This window comes from Panthera onca, chromosome B3, assembly GCF_046562875.1.
Source record: "Panthera onca isolate mPanOnc1 chromosome B3, mPanOnc1 haplotype 2, whole genome shotgun sequence".
NCBI lineage: Eukaryota > Metazoa > Chordata > Mammalia > Carnivora > Felidae > Panthera > Panthera onca.
Genome location: NC_138344.1, coordinates 52,851,615 through 52,860,364, shown reverse-complemented (window position 1 = coordinate 52,860,364; position 8,750 = coordinate 52,851,615).

Below are 8,750 nucleotides of genomic sequence, written 5' to 3'. Positions count from 1 at the left end.
GGAAGCTTCTGGCACTTTCCATTTGAGCAAATGGCTGACGTTCTGGGGAAAGCTGGGGTCAAGGAAATCTGGAGAGACACATAAAAGTTGATGTGGTCCAGTGGTGGATACCTAAGGAGCCCTGAAAGAAATGTGGGGGCTGGAGTTCCTGTAGGGCAGGAGTGAGAGTTAGAACCACTGGATGTGGATATTGCTATGAACATGACCTCATGTTCAACCCTGGTAGTGTCTGGGGTAATAAGAGCTTCCAAAGGATTTTTGTATTTCCTTTAGAGCACACAAAGTATACATATTGATTCAGCCCCACATAGGGTCTAAAGCAGAGCTTTTGTGGTGAAGGGCAAATTATTTTTCTTAATTTTCAACCCATCATGAACTGACACCTAAAAAAATGTGATAAGATAAAATACTAGAAAATGAAATTAGAAATGCCTAAACCAGTTCCTACAATATTCATTGAGATGAATCCTCTGATCGTGTATTTGGATAACGTGGTGCTATAAAATTTTTAAATGCTGACTCTCCCTATCCATGTTTATCTCATCATGAGCGCCACTTTGTAAATTCTGATTTCTGGATTCCTTGAAGATGAAATCAGTCTTTATAATTACAATAGAGATAGTACTTTTTAACAAATGGACAGTTTATACAGGGAACAAAAAGGAAAATTCATAGCACTTAGTTTGTCAACACCACATTTACCAAAAGAACAGTCACAGTCACATTAAAGATACATTTGCGTGTGCTGATGGCCATGTACATTGAGGAATGGTATTGAGTACCTCAGTATCAACAAAAATATTGCTTTCCTACTTTAAACTGGAACATATTTATGATACCAGATAATAAAAAGTAGAGGAAAAATAGCACACTACTACATCTTAATGAAACTCTGCCATACTTAGTGTAAAACTCAGAATCCACATGTGGTATTCAGAAAAACATGTCCAGAAATGGGAACAAACAGGAGCTGGCTCTCCTGGGAGAGGGCAGGACTGGACATTGGCCAACTCTGGGACTATCTTTTCTGGTTTTCTGGTTATTTTCAACTTTGGATCTTAGTAACTGAATTTAATCTGTTTCTATCTTGATTTCAACTACAAAGCTAATGACACTTGACTCAGTTGAAAAATAAAAATTGGCACACTAGTCATCTGGTGTCAAAATTATCCTCTTGTTAGGAAATATCCTGAAAATATTTTAAAAAATAGACAGTACTAAGCCCCTGAAGAAGATGTAATTTATAGGAATGAGACTGTTTTTCAGTAGACATCCGAAACATCTATATTCAGCTTGAGGATCATACTAATGATGATCTAATGATGCTGTCACTGCTCAGAACATTTTTGGAAAGCTTTCTTTAGAATTGTGTTCAGAGGACAATACTCTTGGTATTGGCATACATTAATAAACTTTTTCATTACAGTGTCTAATAACTTGAAATTTAGGGAAATAATTCAAATGGAATCTTCTAGAAACATCAACTAACAATATAATTTTAGGGTCTCCCTCAGATTATGTCAATTCAAGCATAGATAAGGGAACCCCTGGAAAATTGTGTGGAACAAATAATTGGAAAAACATATAATTTTTCAAAATCTATCCAAGACCTCTTAGGATAACTGGGATTTAAAATAATGTCATTTTTACTGTTTTATGCTTGGGAAGCACTATAGTGAGGGTGTAGCTTCCATATACTTGTCTGTGTCACGTAGACAGCCTGGATGTCTAGAAGTCCCAGCTCACGTGTCAAATCTGAGGGTCCCAGGGGGCTAATCTGTGTTAGCCAGCACTTTTTTTTTTATCCCTTCTTGTGTCATCACACAACCTACTGCCATCCTCTCATCTGCTTTCCTGTATGCAGAGTGCCTTCTAAGTTCTTCATTCCTTGCCCTCCAGCTTCACTGAGCTAATTTCCCCACCATGGTCATTCCACATCTGCTGCCCTGAGGTAAATGTTCAAATCAGATAGGTAAACCTTTTTCTATTGAACAAAAAGCTGATGTTTGTGTTTGTTTAACTTGAACTCCATAGACTAGATACCAACATCCATCAATAGATGAATAGATAAACAAAATGTGATATATCCATGCAGTGGAATATTATTCAGCCTTAAAAAGGAAGGAAAGTCTGACATATCCTACAACGTGGATGAACATTGAGGACATTATACTAAGTGAAAGCATCCAGTCACAAAAAGACAGACACTGTAGGATTCTATTTATGCGAGGTACCTAGAATAGTCAAATTCATAGAGATGCAAAGTAGAATGATGGTCATCAGGGTCTGTGGGGCAGAGAGAATGGGAAGTTATCATTAAGTGGATATAGAGTTTCAGTTTTACAAAATGAAAGAGTTCTGGAGATGGATGTTGGTGATAGTTGCACAACAGTGTGAATATACCTAATACTACTGAACTGTACAATTAAAGATGATTAAGATGGTAAATTTTATGTTATGTGTATTTTATGATGATAGTAATTTTTTTTATAAAGAAGAAAAGAAAAAGTTTTCAACTCATGTCTCCCCCATCTGTGCATCTCATGACTGTGTTTTTACTGCAAGCTTGATGCCAGACCCTTAGAAATGCAGGATGACTTGAAAACCTCATGTGCCAATACATTTTCCTCAATTTCCCCCATAATGAATAGAACCATAATTCATGGTGAAAAAGCAATTTGAATATGGGCCAAGTAGACTAAGGCTGGCCCACATCCAGACCTTGGTGGAATGAAGCATTGAAGCAGTCAGCTGCATTCATTAAGGGGAAAGAGGTCTTTTTCCATTTCTGCCATTGCTGTGCACAGCTAGTCTGAGGCATAGTCTTGCTTTATGCATTAGGAAGGCAGGGCCGGGGCCAGGCTGGGAGCAGAGGTCAGGCAGTACCCTGCACTGGGAGGTGGCCTCTAAGGCTGAATGAAATTTAGACCTCATCCTTGGGTACCACCACAGAGGCAATGAACAGCCCTCCATGCTAGGCAGAGAGTACCCTGAGCCTTCTGGAAAGGAAAACGAGAGTTTAGTAAGCGTGCACTGGACTGAAAACCAGGAGTCTGAGCATCTTCCTCATCTTGCTGCCTAGGAGCTGTGAGGCCTTACTTAGGTAAAGTTTGTAAACCTCTAAGCCTTCAAGGTTTATAGGTGGTGGATTGTGTCTGCTCCACATTCCATGAAATCTTTGAAAATAGTGAAAATCATGTAATGAATTTCTCTTGAAACCTTGAGATATGATTAATTCCTAACAAGAAGAGATGTAAATGTTTCATCCAAATGAACTTAAGTCACTTTTATTTCCATAATCTATCATTGCAAGAGCTTTTGAAAGAGGTGGTAGATTAACTTATTTTCTTTCTTTTTGTGTGTGTATGATTAAAAGAGGGAAGCTTCTTTGATTGCCTTTATGGCCACTTTTAAATTATCTGAATTTGTGTCATAAATAACTAGGAGCTTTGAGAAGGTATCAGCATTGAGGGTACATCTTCCTAAAGCTGAGTGAAAAGCAGGTTATTCCAAGAGCTTTTTCTTGATCTGCTCTTGTTAAATGCTCCTAAACCAAGTGGTCTTACAGGGAACATGCTCATAAAGGCTTCAGAGGGTGCCTAGCAGGAAGTGTGTCATCTGAAAACATAGTTCATGCTGTGTGCCAGGCACTAAGATGAAGAAAATATGGATGGCTAGAGAAAATATATCGATCAATTTACTTTGATTCCTTAATAGAGCCAAATTAATATAACTGGTTTGACTCACTATTGACTGGTGGTTGGAGAGACAGGACAAGTCCCCCCTCATTGTTTTTGGAATTATCCCCATAGTAACATGGCTGGCCAGGGCTCAGATAGGGGCAAAAATTCATCAGTATTCTCAAGACCTCATTTTCTGCCACCCCATCCCCCAATGTTAATACTTATATCAATGAAAACTTACTATATTTGATTTTAAAAAGGATAAAATCCCACTTTTAGTAGATGTAGCACACAGGAAACAATCATAGATTTTGGGATAAGTCAGAGGGTTCAAATTTCTAGGTAAGAGAGTGTGGGCAAGTTACTCTTCGAGAATCAGCTTTATCATTTGCAAAATGGGGAATAATCTCTTGCATGATTGTTGTGAGGTTTAAATGATATAAGCTGGACATGGTCAGCACTTGGAAGAAGCACTTGTTAGTTGTGGCATCTTAATGATTTATAACATCTCTTTGCTCTTCACACTTGCCTGAAGGACCACACACAAAGGTGTGTCAGGCACTCCTGCATTATCGCAGGCAGAGATTTTTCCAAAGTGAGAGTTCATTTCTCTTGCATGTTTTTGGTTTTTCCTAGAGCTATACAAGCAGTAAAAGCAGCAAGCTGCCTTTGGGAAGGGTGGTAGAGATGCCAGAGAGAGCATTAATTTCAGGAGGGAAGGGAGGGACTGTTGATCTTAGTGATCCGTTAGTTTGAGTATGAAACCAAGGCCACTCAGGAAAAAACTATTTGTTTCAGTAAATGTATTGGTTTGCCTGTGAGTTCCAGTAGGGCATAAAGTGTGAGTGAAATGTGTTCCATGAATATCCCATGGCCTGGCAGCAGTAAGTTAGGGCAGCATTCAGACTTATTAGTGTTTTGGGGCTTGTACTCTGCAGTTGATGTGCAGTGGATGCCCAGATCATCCCTTCAGTGACCAATATGCTCAGTTTATTAGAGCTTAGACATAAAGGCAAAATGGTGTTGTTTATGAAGCAAAGAAACAACTTAGAAGGAAAGCATTGGAAATGACTATAGACTTCCTCTGGTGTAATCCGTGTTTACAGATGGTCCACCAAGGTTCAGATCAGCGAGAGGACACTGAGATAATCTTTAGGAGATGCCCAGCTATGAAGGGGCATTGGGCTGGGTGACTTCAAACAGCTCGTAGACTTGAAGCTGGGATCCCTGGCGGGGATCCTAGATGTGACCCTTACTGTGTGACATTGGACAAACCACATGAACTCCCTGTGCTTCAGTTTCCTGATCAATGAATGAAGTGGAGACTTCTTGTCTTCCTCATTGGATGGCTGGGTGGGTAGGGAGTGCTAATAAAATGATGGATGTGAAAAGGATTGATGTTTCACGCCTTAAACAATGGGCCTGATCCAGCTCAAGGATGACTGGTTTGGCTGGCACTGTGTTTTAAGAACTTTGAACTTGAATACCTTTAGGGGACCCATTCCCCTTTTCTTACACAAGCTCTACTTAAAGCTAGCCCAATCATCTGATTTATGTTACCTGCCTGGCTCCTCTAGACATTCTGATTCAGGACCCCTTACAACCTAGATATCACTGTTTAGGTGAGACCAGCTTCATGTGTGGGTGAAGTAGGTGCTATCATTTTTAAGGGGTTCTTGAAGGTGCTACCTTCTTTTCCCTCCTCTCCTTCCATAAGCCCATCTTGCTGATGTCTGTAATTCTTTTGGGAAATCCTGTGGACAAAAACCTATGTTGGAATGGAGGATAATATTTCAAGCCTTAGCTTTGCTTTACCATTTATAACTTAGGTAGATTTAAAAAGCAGATTAGAGGGGTGCCTGGTTGGCTCAGGTGGTAGAGTATGTGACTCTTGATCTCGGGGTTGTGAGTTCAAGTCTCATATTGGGTGTGGTGATTACTTAAAAATAAAATCTTTTTAAAAAGCAGATTAGATAAAAGCAGACATAAAAAATTTTTTTGAGAGCAGGTTTTGACAAGAGAATCTAAGACACTGACCATGTATGTTGAGGTATGTGTGGGTGTGAGTGAGAAATTCTGGCAAGCAGGTAGCAAGGGAATGTAAATGGATAGATGGGGGAATTTATCTGAAAATGGGAGTAATACCTGCCTCATAATATTGTTGGGAGAATTAAGTGGAATGATAAAGGGCTTAATAGAATAAGAAAGTAAATGCAGTCATTATTGTTTTCTTGGTCTGAAAAATCAACACACTTTCACAATTAACTGGAGTGGGAAGGAGGCAAAAGGGCGATGTGCTCAGCTACTTATCCATCCAAGCTTAAGGCTTGGAAGAGGCTGGAAGAGGCTGCCTCTGTGCCCTGTGTCTGATTGTATCTCCTCCATGCCAACCTCTGGCTACTTGGAAATAATGAGAGAGTGGCTGAATATTTCACTCATACCAGGAATCTTTGCCAAATGAAGAAATTGCTTAACAGCTGTTCATCATAATGGGTTTCTTAGCATTTTTGAATTTGGCCAAAATAGAGGTGATTTTATGGCCATTATAAGGTCTGGTTTGCCCATGGTGTATTTATAGTAAGTTACTATTTTGTCCTCCACTCTCTTATTTTTTCCTATAGTACCACATCTGAAATGAATTGAAATTGTGCAACACTAGAAGTGTTCCTAGTGGTTAGGGACTAGTCTAGGGACTGATAATTTTCTGTTGAGGCAGATGTTGGCATCCACATGTTAGATCCCGCACCTTATACTAAGTGAATTTTTATAGCATTACTTTTTTGAGAAAGATCCTCCAAACATACCTATGTGGGGGGGTGGGTAAGGCAGAATCATCCGATTTTATGGATGAAGAAGCTGAGATATTTCCTGCTTCAAATTCTGTGGGTAAGGAGGCAAGAATTGAGCAAGTCTTGAAAGGGGTTTACCTGTCATCACAAGGTGGAAGAGCTGAGAAGCCAGGACTGGCCTCTTCAGCCTTCCAGCGATGAGTCCCGTTGCAAAGAAGCAGCTTGATGAAGCGGCCAAGGCTTTGGAAGGAGTGGTGGACTTGAGAGCAAGTCTCCCATACTCCCTGACTCTGTTTTCATGGATACAATGTGGGGCTTACTGGGGCAATCATACTAATGTGAGAGTTGTCATGAAGCTTACAATGAGATAATGGATGTGGAAGCATCTGGCACATCTTCTGCCATCTCTACTGCATGAGAAAAGGTTTGAGAATGTCATGAGTCAGCCTAACTACTGAGCATCATCATTATTATTCCTATGCATAGTGAGAGGTTGCCCTGTACCAGACACTATGCCAAGAGCTTCACATGAATCTTCCCTTGTAATCCTCATGGCAACCTTATGAAGTAATTATTATCCCCATTGGATTGATGAGAAAACTGAGGTATGGTGAGATTGAACAGCTTGCTCCAACTATACATTTACAAAAAGGGTGAGTCAAGATTCCTTGTAAAGACTCCTTATAAATAAGTCACAGAGCTGAAAGGAACCTAAAAAAATCACCTGGGTCATAGGCTCAATTTCCATGTCTTGTAACTTAAGATCTTCATTGCAGGAAATATTTTACTAATACAGTAGTCCACCTCATTCATGAGGAATATGTTCTAAGACCCACAGGGGATACCTGAAACGATGGATTGTACCAAAACCCTATACATACTGTTTTCTTCCTGTACAGACATTCCTATGATAAAGTTTAATTTATAAATTAAACACAGTAAGAGATTAAAACAATAGCTAATAATAAAATATAACAATTATAACAATAGACTGTAATAGAAGGTTTGTGAATGTGGTCTCTTCCTGTCTCCCTCAAAATATCTTCTTGTACTGCACTCACTCTGCACTCACCCTGTACTGCACTCACAACTGCACTGTGTTGATGTGAGATGATAAAATGCCTACATGGTGAGATGGATTGAGGTGAATTGATGCAGGCATTGTGACCTAGTACTAGGCTACTATTGACTTTCTGACAGTAAGTCAGGAGCATCATCTTCTTCCTGACCGCCATTGACCGTGGGTCACTGAAACTGCAGAAGTGAAGCTATGGATAAAGGGGGGCTACTGTAAATAAAAATACTGAAGTTTGTGAAACATTTGCTTTTGGTTATGATTAGAGTAGATTCAAGCTTATTCTTTTTTTAAAGTATTTTTTTATTTTATTTTAGAGAGAGAGAGAGAGAGTGTGAGCAGGGGAAGGGCAGAGAGAGAGAGAGAGAGAGAGAGAGAGAGAATCCCAAGTTGGGTCCATGCTGTCAGTGCAGAGCCCAACATGGGGCTTGATTCCACAAACTGGGAGATCATTGACCTAAGCTGAAATCAATAATTGGATATTTCACCAACTGAGCTACCCAGGCGTCCCTCAAGGTTATTCTTATAATATTTTTTATAATTATAGTCTTGTGATAATTCCCATTTGTTTTATGCTTTAAAATAATTTCTTGGGAGAAGAGAAAGGGGCAGAGTATCCCTAATGGGCTGGACTTGTTGACCAGGTTGACTTGTGTAAATGCATTCTGCTTGTTTGATTGGCCTGATGGAAATAGGGTATGGCCGTTGGCTCTCCAGACATGGGCCGACATCTGTTAAAAGCTGCAGAAAGCAAATGAGGGAGTTCACTCAGCTACGCCCTATCTGTTGAGCCCTGGAGAGTTCAGCCCTGACTTTGCTTTTTTTGAGCTAAGTCCAACTGAAAGTACCACAAATTCCATTCCACTTATTACTTTGACAAAATTTAACTTAGCAAATCCTTCTGCAAATATGGGTGAGAGATTCAGTCACAAAGCCCAGCTGATACAGGAGATTGAGGAGGTTCCAGCTAGTATTCTTTTTAGTGGGCAAAGGCCACACACTTACTAGAATATTAGCACCACGACAGGCAAAAGGTGATGTTTAGAAATAAAAGTGACAACTTCCAACTGACATTTCTTGATATGTGGGGCTTTCTGTATGTGATTGTTTTCCACTTGGAGTAGGAAAAAGTGGGAGGTCAATAAAGGCAGAGGGGGATGTCCAGTACACCTGAGGATGGGAGGGCACAATTGTCCTCACAAT